Consider the following 9,780-nt stretch of genomic DNA (forward strand, 5'->3'; position numbering starts at 1 on the left):
GTACTCGGTATTCGGCCAAGCGTTTAATATTATTCGGCTTCGGCCACAAATTTTAATTTCGGTGCATCCCTACTCCTATTGGAATTAACGTTATTCGCGGGATCTTGAAAGTGACATCATCACTTGAGCACCAGGTCAGAGTCTGTCGTCTTGAAGAATAGGGCAGCGAACCAGAGAAAAGAAAAGGGTAGATTTTATTAGCTGAAGATAACTTATAATATCAATGTTTCAGAGAGAGAGAGAGACAGAAAGAGAAAAAGAGAGACAGAGACAGAGACAGTCCGACACAGAAACAACATTCAAACATGCGGTTTATCAGAATCAAACACTTTTCGTATTTCACACCCACCCCCCCGCTAAAAAAAATCCTAGAGGAAACACTGTCTCTGGTGGTGTTTATTGCAGACAGTTCACATTTGGATGTGAGTAAGATTATAATTGCATCATATGTGTGTATTTACATTTCCATAGACAAACCTTAGTTTGAGAAAAAGAAGTGTTGGTACAATTGTGGCGGTGTAACAATTGTACCGGCTTCCCCATGAAACCGTTGTCACCCAGTGCTCCATGACTGCTTTCTGTATACAGTTTGAGCAACGAGTAGGCTCTCCCAGAGCATTACTGGTACCTACGAATATGGATCGTAATAGAGTGCGATTGTATTTCTACAATTAGCTTTGTTTTGTCACTATTAAACTTTATAACCTGCCACAGGATTTTAAAGATATACTATGCAGGATTTGTATGTAAGAAACAAACCAAAAACGAAACCTTTTGGGGGAAGGTATTGAGCTTCAGATGTGCAGTGTGGGAACAAGGACACAGCTGTATGTTTTAGCTGACAGCATTTAGTTGCTATTTTGCCTTGTAAAATAATTCTTTGTTTCAGCTTGGCAACCTGTTCTGCTTGCCTGTCTGTCTGTCTGTCTGTCTACTTTGTCCCTGCCACTTGGTTTACTGTGACAGCTATGAATAGTTGGATTCTGCTATTTGACAACCTCCTGGTCAAAAAGTATGTTTTACCATTTTTATGCACCTGCTGAGAACACTGCTTTAGTGGGTCTGTAATGAATATGACATTGATAAACAAACAAATGGAAGGAAGGAAACCAATTTGCCAAAATAAAACACATTTCAGTCCCCAGCAAAAAAATAGCTTATACAGTTGAAATGCCACTGATTAGCTGCATTGCTTTGGCAGTGCATTTAGCCATTTTTTGGTGCCATTTGTGTGATACTCACTGAGCATATAGATAGACAGTAGAGAAATCATGTTTGTGGTTTGGGATCATTGTGGACATTTTGTTTTTGCTACAGCAGAAACAAAATAGTATAATGGGGGCTGGGAAATAAAAACAATGAGCTCAAAGATACTAAAATGCTCCATAGAGCTGAAAACTGCAGAGTGAGGTGTTGTTTCTCTGTGGATTTTTCAATATGAGCAGTACTTATCATATTGCAAAAACGTATTTGATACTTTGTTGAAATAAAAAGCCTGGTTGATTTGCAGACACCCATGGTCACTGTTGTTTAATAACACAAAAAGTCCTCGTTGAGCTGCAACTTTGTCAGAAAAAAGTCAGAAGACAAACTGGTGTATCTGTTTACAGCACAGCCAAACAATAAAGAAGTCAGTAAGAAATATTTACAACCGCAATCTCATTTAATGCTGCACATGCAGGTCTGAAATGATTTTCCATTTTCTTGGTCTGCAAATCAGAATTTTTTTCTGCCACTTTTGAAATCTATGCGCAAAATGAAGGAATAACATTAAGATCAATGAGACATCGTTTAATGTAAAAAATGATGTAATTCAATGTTCGATTTATTCACACAATACATGTAGGAGAAATTCCAGCATTCAAATTACATTGTAGCTTGCAGGGAGCCCCTTTTTTTTGGAGATAGAGGGGATACTGTTTAAGCTCATTCACATAATAAAAGTGCATGCCTGCGTTCAGTGTTGTAACGTTTTTTTTAATTACTCTCCATGGTCAGAAGGCACACAAGAGATTTTGTTTTGCCCTCCAAGTTGTTCTACCTCCGAAAGTTGCCAACAGTGTTGCTGTTCTCTAACAGTTGCAAGCAACTTTCAAATGTGTAGATCTCTTCAGTCATACGCTATACCATACTAAATATGTCTGTCCCTGTCTGCCAAAGTGGCGGGTTGCCTGCTGATTTTACCCACCACTGCCAACAATAAACCCACATTTGGCGGGTGCTAATTTCAGACCCTGTGCACATGGCACAAGTTTAATTCAGTTCAATTCAGTTTTATTTTATAAAGCCCACCATCACAAATTACAGTTTGCCTCTGAGGGCCTCCATAGACCCTTAAAGGCACTATGTGTAACAGTTTCAGTTGTTCTTTGAGACAAACAAATTTTGCAGTCAAATGTGTGTCCTAGCACATGTGTACTTACCTCCATCAGTAGCCTGGTTCCAGACCATAGACCCCGCCCACTCAGCTGAGTAGGCTTGCATCTCTGGTCTGGCATACTTCAATGAAGTTGCGATTTATCTCGTCCAAACAATGGACGGACCAATGAACGCCGGGGGTCTAGCGATTAGCCAATCAGCGCCACGCTGATGTCAAGCTGTACGCCGGTGGGTAACTGGTGAGGATAGCAACAATGGCGACCGCTACAGATCCTACAGACCACATTAACGATGCTATCGAGGTATTTCGCCACTACTCGCGTTAATGGAGGATCAAATTAAGGAAGCTGCTAAACTGGATTTAACGGTGATGCAGCTGGACGTGCACGACGACGGAGGCATTTTAAACGGGCAATGCTCGCTTGTTTTCGGCACCCCCGCGGCATGGATACTAATGACGTCAGATTCTGGGTGAGTCGTTGATCTCTATTGATTGGTTAGGGAAAAATCAAATTCCCTCCCCCTTGTAAATCGCCTTCAATGGAAGCCATGTCAGACTGAAGGTTCTGGGAGCTTCATTCTGACACATAGGCTACTCCATCAGTGTATCTAAGTATATCCGTAAGCTCCGAAATTCTCATTTACATATACATTGCGACCGGTGTCTCATCATGCACATGCGCCATCTTGAAAATACAGGTACGTACAGGGACATACTTGAGAAATACGGAATAGCCTTTCACGTTTTCACTTGTCGGTTTCCAGTTTCTGCCTGCAGGTAGAGCGACAAAAAGCAGCAGCAAGCAGGCTAGTCACAAGTGCCGGTGCATTTGAAAAAAGGCAAAAAGGCAACGTGACCGGTGATTTAAAAAAAATGAGGGTCTTCAAAAAAGTGGAAAAATCTCTGCACACCCGAACAACGGCAGGTGCGTAGGAGGAAGGCGCCACCCCAAATATATAAATTAAAGAAGGCTCCCGCACACTTAATTTATAAAAAATGAGGGTCAACATCGGGGTAGCCTTTCCCAGGTGGAGAGAGCTGCTGAAGGAGAATCACAGCTAACTGTGGCTAACAGCTGTTAGCGACGAGCGCTGCTATGAATGAATACTCCATGAAGTATGGGATGACATAGCTTTTTGGTACACAGCAGCTACCGTTGTGGCAATACGCGTTTGAAACAGTGAGGCGCTAGAGTGCGCTATCCGTTTGAATGCATTATACGATCTCAACACTAGATGGGAGAAATTCCTACACAGTGCCTGTTTAAAGCAGATAAAAAACTCCCCCCCACAAAAATCCTACAACAGGGGAAAAATGGTAGGACTGTCAGGAAGAGCAACTGAGGAGGGATCTCTCTCAGGATGGATAGACATGCAAAAGATGTGATGTGCACAGAACAAATCAGCATAATAAAATTACAGTAATCTATATAAGAAATAAATATATGATGGTATATGTATGTGACAACAATGTGTATAACAATAGCAGCAGCAGCAGTAGGCGTCAGGCAGCACCACGACAGCTGTACAACCACAACTCACCATACAAGTGCAACCTGATCCATGCAAACCTACAAAACCAGAAAGCTTGAAAGCTCTGGGGAAGAAGCCATGTTAGTAACCTGCATTAATGGGACATGAATGTATGCAAATGAGGAATGAGAGAAGGAGAGATGAGTGTATTATATTACAGGAAGTCTCTCAGCAGACTAGGCCTAAAGCAGCCTAACTAGGGGCAGGTTCGCGGCAAGCCTGAGCCAGCCCTAACTAAGCTTTATCAAAGAGGAAAGTGCTCAGTCTATTCTAACGTGCAAAGACCATGTTGCTTACTGGACAAAACTGGAGGATGGTTCCACAGAAAAGGGGCCTGATAGCTGAAGGCTCTAGCTCCCATTCTACTTTTTGGAGAGCTGGGATAATACAGTAGCTGGGATAATACAGTACTATGAGATACTAAGATATGACACAGCCTGACCATTTGGAGCTTCGTAAGCAAGGACAGGAGTTTGCCACACATCTGCAGTGCATGGTAGAAAGAGTTGTTACCTTGCTGAGCAGTTGGAGGTGTGCAGCCTGTCATCTGCAATTCTTCATCTAACAGCTCAGAGCTCTGTGGCTGCTCCTGTCTGTTTCATTACTCCTGCCAATATCCAAAACTGAGTAGCTGACAGGAAAAAAAATCAGAAAAAGCAATTTGTCTTAAAGATGACTATGTTTTCTGTGAATCACAATAAAAGCCACCCCATGTTTCAATGATGCTTTTAATGTGATTCAGTACAAAGGGTTGGGCAGACTTTTGCGTTTGCCTCCACAGCCCCAAGTTACCATCCAAGAGCTGTCTGGCTTAATAAGCTACACTGCATCACAGACAGCAGGATGGTGGCAGCTTAAGTCCCCTTCTCTAGGGGCTTGTTTGTGCCAAAAGAGGCAGCTAACTCGCCTGGTACCTAAAATAACTGCAACATCTACATACCTACATTTATTAGTACTTTAAGTGGAGGTTTGCAGTAATGGTACGCAGGGGAGTAAAAAAACGACAGGGTCAGTATTTTGTACTGGTAAGTACCTGGCCTGTTGAAAAAGTGCTTCTCATGGGGTGAAATTAAGTCACCCTGCTGTTTTGGTTGTTGTTGTGTGTGTGTACATATACAGGTAGGGTGCATAATTTAGTGAGGTGTTTACTCCATTGAATAACTAAAAAGGTGTGAATTAGGGTGGGAAAAAATCCTTTGAGAGAAATAGAGACAGTAAGAAAGCCACAACAAGACAGCATATGGTAAGGAAAGAGAACTATAGGAGATACTGTGCAGACAGCACAGGGGGCTGAAGTGGCAGGCCATATCCTGTATGGCAAAGGTCTGTGAGAGCCAGAGCAGGGAGGCTTGAACTCATGTGGGCGTTTGTTGTTTTTCAAGGACCTGTGGCAATCCATCAGCGTAGTACACTTTGTCCCTTTCATTGTCTCAATCTTTCATGACATTCATTAGCCAACTCTGTCCCTGTTTGTGCCGGCTTGTGACAGTGTGGGTGGATATTATACTGTAAAATATTCTATGAGAACATTGGCTCTACAGTCAGTCAGAACCACCGAAGTCCCAAACAGACGTGGTAGGAAAACAAAGTGGGAGGAAAAGCACAGTCAGTGGTATTTGTGCATGAGTGTCAAAATACTAAAATCCAGAGTTTGTCAATCTCATTTTGTGTCAATAAAATCATCAAGACTGACAAGATTTACACTCACTGCCAACTTTATTAGGTACACCTGTTAAACTGCTCGTTAACGTTAATAACTAATAAGCCAATCACGTGGCAGCAACACAATGCACTTAGACATGTAGACATGGTCAAGACAGCCTGCTTAAGTTCAAACTGAGCATCAGAATGGATGAGAGAGTACTGAGTATTTCAGAAACTGCTGATCTACTGGGATTTTCACACACAACCATCTCTAGGGTTTACAGAGGATGGTCTGAAAAAGAGAAAATATCCAGTGAGCAGCAGTTCTCTGGGCGAAAATGCCTTGTTGATGCCAGAGGTCAGAGGAGAATGGCCAGACTGGTTCAAGATGATAGAAAGGCAACAGTAACTCAAATAACCACTCTTTACGACCAAGGACTGCAGAAGACCATCTCTGAACCAACAACACGTCCAACCTTGAAGCAGATGGGCTACAGCAGCAGAAGACCACACCAGGTGCCACTCCTGTCAGCTAAGAACAGGAAACTGAGGCTACACTTCACACAAGCTCACCAAAATAGGACAACAGAAGATTGGAAAAATGTTGTCTGGTCTGATGAGTCTCGATTTCTGCTGCATGCAGATGGTAGGGTCAGAATTTGGTGTAAACCACATGAAAGCATGGATCCACCTGCCTTGTATCAACGGTTCAGGCTGATGATGGTGGTGTAATGGTGTGGGGGGTATTTTCTTGGCACACTTTGGGCCCCTTAGTACCAACTGAGCGTTTAAACGCCACAGCCTACCTGAGTTTTGTTGCTGACCGTGTCCATCCCTTTATGACCACAGTGTACCCATCTTTTGATGGCTACTACCAGCAGGATAACGCACCATGTCACAAAGCTCAAATCATCTCAAACTGGTTTCTTGAACATGACAATGAGTTCACTGTACTCCAGTGGCCTCCACAGTCACTAGATCTCAATCCAATAGAGCACCTTTGGGATGTGGTGGAACAGGAGCAACTGTGTGATGCTATCATGTCAATATGGACCAAAATCTCTGAGGAATGTTTCCAGCACCTTGTTGAATCTATGTCACCAAGAATTCTTCTTCTAGGCAAAATGGGGTCCAACCTGGTACTAGCAAGGTGTACCTAATAAAGTGGCAGAGTCTCGATACATCTCTGACAGTGTCACTTAATTTTTGCTCTTCATTACAGTAAAAAAAAATAATAGTCAGTGGGCCAGGTCAGAATTTGGTACCACCTAAGGTGGCAAAATTTCTTGGTACTGTACCAGGTTGTTTGTTGTGTCCATACAAGTACTTTAAAACATATCTGTTTCAAATGAGCAGCTTCACTCATTTTTTGGGACAATCATTGTTTTGCCATTATTGCGCTATGGTACCAGCACAGTAGGCTTGTGTGCAGTCTATTGTAAATAGTCAGTACACAATTGATTTGAACAAAAATGAATAATTAAATTTGAATAACATTCAAACCCCTGAAGAGGGGCTCAGAAAAATGGTGTTCTGATAACACATCCATGGTTTCTTACGTCTGTGGTATTTAACAAGCCTTCTGGGTAGTTTTCAGTCTTTGTTTTTGGACCAGATTGGCACACAGTTTTGACAACTGGCAGACTGAAGGACGCCCCACTTGAAAAAAAAAAGAAGAAATCTTTCCCCTGCTAGACTCTTCATGCCATCTTAAAAATCCAAATCTGGAATCACTAACATCATAACTTTCAGCATGAACAAATGAGTCACTGGAAGGAGAATAATTAAAAATGGAAATCTGTCGTTTTTTTCACCTAGGTTAACTCCAGTTCTCTCCTTTCTCTGGTGCCATGACTAGATTTCCCTCTCCTGTCTGTTTCAGAGCTGCCTGCTATTTGTCATGTAGGCTGAAAGACAGGAAGGAAAATAAAGCGTAGAGGAGGATGACAGGAAGGAGGGAGAAAATAAGGCAAACCCACTGAAACAATTCATCTGATCTAATTTTACACAGCTGACTGGAGAAAGCACACTAACTCGGCTTTGTTCCATCTTGTTTCTCTCACATGTGATTTTCTGACATGTGAACGTGTCCCTCCCCTCCTCCCATCTGTGGTGGCAATGCCTTCAATGACAAAAAGACTTTGAGCTGAATTACATGTCATCCACACAAACATGCGGAGACATATAACGCTGCATGTAACATTACCCTGAACATCGTATAGAATATATTATTCATAACAACACTGTGAGATTACTTCATTTTAAGTGTGCATCAAGAACAAGAGCAGAGAGAGCTTGTGTCATTAATAAGTACTTGATTGTGTACCATTTTCCTCACAGCACTTTAATAAAAATGAAATGTATTAAATTAAAAAAAATAAATCTGGGTTTTGGGATTGCACAGCAGGGTCTTTTCTGTCTCAGATGCATATTTCATTACATTTACTTGAAGATTATTTGTAATGAAAATGATGATATACGTATATATAATCTCAAGAGACACACTTATCTCTTTTCCAAAGTTTTATTCATTTATAGCCTCATTTAGCTTTTAGGTTTGCAAAAGCACAGATGTACCCTGTTGAGTGACCAGAATAAGTAAACCATGCTGTTTAAATATATTCCAAAACCACTGCAATTAAATCACTCTGAAAGCAGCTGTCAAGCCACAGAGTTGTAGCCACAGTAAGCAGAAGGGACTGAATGCAGTACTGACAGTTAAACTAAAGTCAAATTCCTAGATTGAAACTAAGAGAACATCTTTAGCAACCCTGGACGCTACCCTGGGTGCTGCCCTCCATGAGCCAAAAAAGTAATAATGAGGATACTAATAAATGTATTATTATCATAATCATTGTTTTTTCAGGCTGTTCTCATGCACTAGTAATTTCCCTACAAAACTTAATGCACCAAAATTCATATATCCCACATAATGATGTGCCAGTAGTTTGTGCATAACCCACATATTTTAGATGGCTGAAATCGTGTGAATGTATTAAAGAGGGAGGCAGTCCCAAGTGGTCCATTTAGAAGGCTATGGTGGAGGATGGGTCACAAAACACAGGACTTTCCCCTGGAACTCTCCCCAGGGGGACGTGGTATGGAACCATATGAACTTTGAGTCATTTTAGAGTACGTCCTGCTGACACATACCTTCAAAACAGGTCCTCTCTTAACTTCATTATCGGCAGCAGACTATCAGTCGGCTGTTATGAAGCTCAGCATAAGTTCCCTATGGGACTATGGATTCATTATCCTCCTTTAATCATACCATCTCTACGGGGTCTAATCACCAAACACTTTCCACATTTTTCATTCTTATGTGTACATGTTTATAAATTTTCTTTTTACTATAAAAAACAAGTCTCTCCTGATTGAAATACTTTTCTGAGAGAGCCTCACACCTTTTTGGGGTGGCTGTAGCTCAGAGGCAGAACGGGTTGTCCAACAATTGGAAGATCGGCGGCTCGATCCCCGACTTCTCTAGTCGAAGCATCCTTGGGCATGACACTGAACCCCAAATTGCTCCTGATGGCTGTTCCACTGGTGTGTGGATAGGTGTGAATGGGTGAATGTGACATGTAGTATAAAAAGCTTTTTGAGTAGTCAGACCACTAGGAAAGCGCTATACAAGAGCAGTTCCTTAATTAACCCTAGCCACAGTAACTTTACTTGCCTAGACCTAACCTCTGTAACTTAACATTAATTACATTACTTTATGTGAAGGACATCATTCATTCTAATGCGTGGATATCGTACAAACTGCTGTGTGTGCATTTTTTTAGGATATCATAGATGTACAAATCATTGTATGAGGATACTTTTTAAAGAATGTTTATGATTTGTTACCTTATACAGATTTTTACAACAGTTTGTACTGCCACTGAATAGCATAGTTTAATCAGCTGCAGTGTCAAGCCATGTTCCCTGGAGTACTGATCCTTTTGGGTGCCCAACGGATGGTCCCATTTCTTGAGTTGGGAAGTTGCTGCACGATTTGATAAAAATGTGCGATTGCGATTTGAGTGGACAATATCGCGATTTGCGATTGCGATTACAATATAATACATAAATGGTATCATTAGTCTTCTCGCTTGATTCAGTGTTTCCCCTACATTATATTAGGGGGGCACTGACCTGACATAGTTATTGTTATGGACAGACAGTGTGTCAATGACCATCAACAGACTGAGCACAGTCAAACACGCTGCTCACACAGCAGCG

General features: G+C 41.6%; 1 protein-coding gene across 1 annotated transcript in view; it reads left to right on the top strand.

Moving 5' to 3' along the window:
* Positions 1-9,780, top strand: part of LOC126401206 (uncharacterized) — a 29,471-nt gene that overhangs the window by 17,050 nt on the left and 2,641 nt on the right. The gene's annotated exons all lie outside the window — the stretch shown is intronic.

This window comes from Epinephelus moara, chromosome 14 (assembly GCF_006386435.1).
Source record: "Epinephelus moara isolate mb chromosome 14, YSFRI_EMoa_1.0, whole genome shotgun sequence".
NCBI classification, from domain to species: Eukaryota; Metazoa; Chordata; class Actinopteri; order Perciformes; family Serranidae; genus Epinephelus; species Epinephelus moara.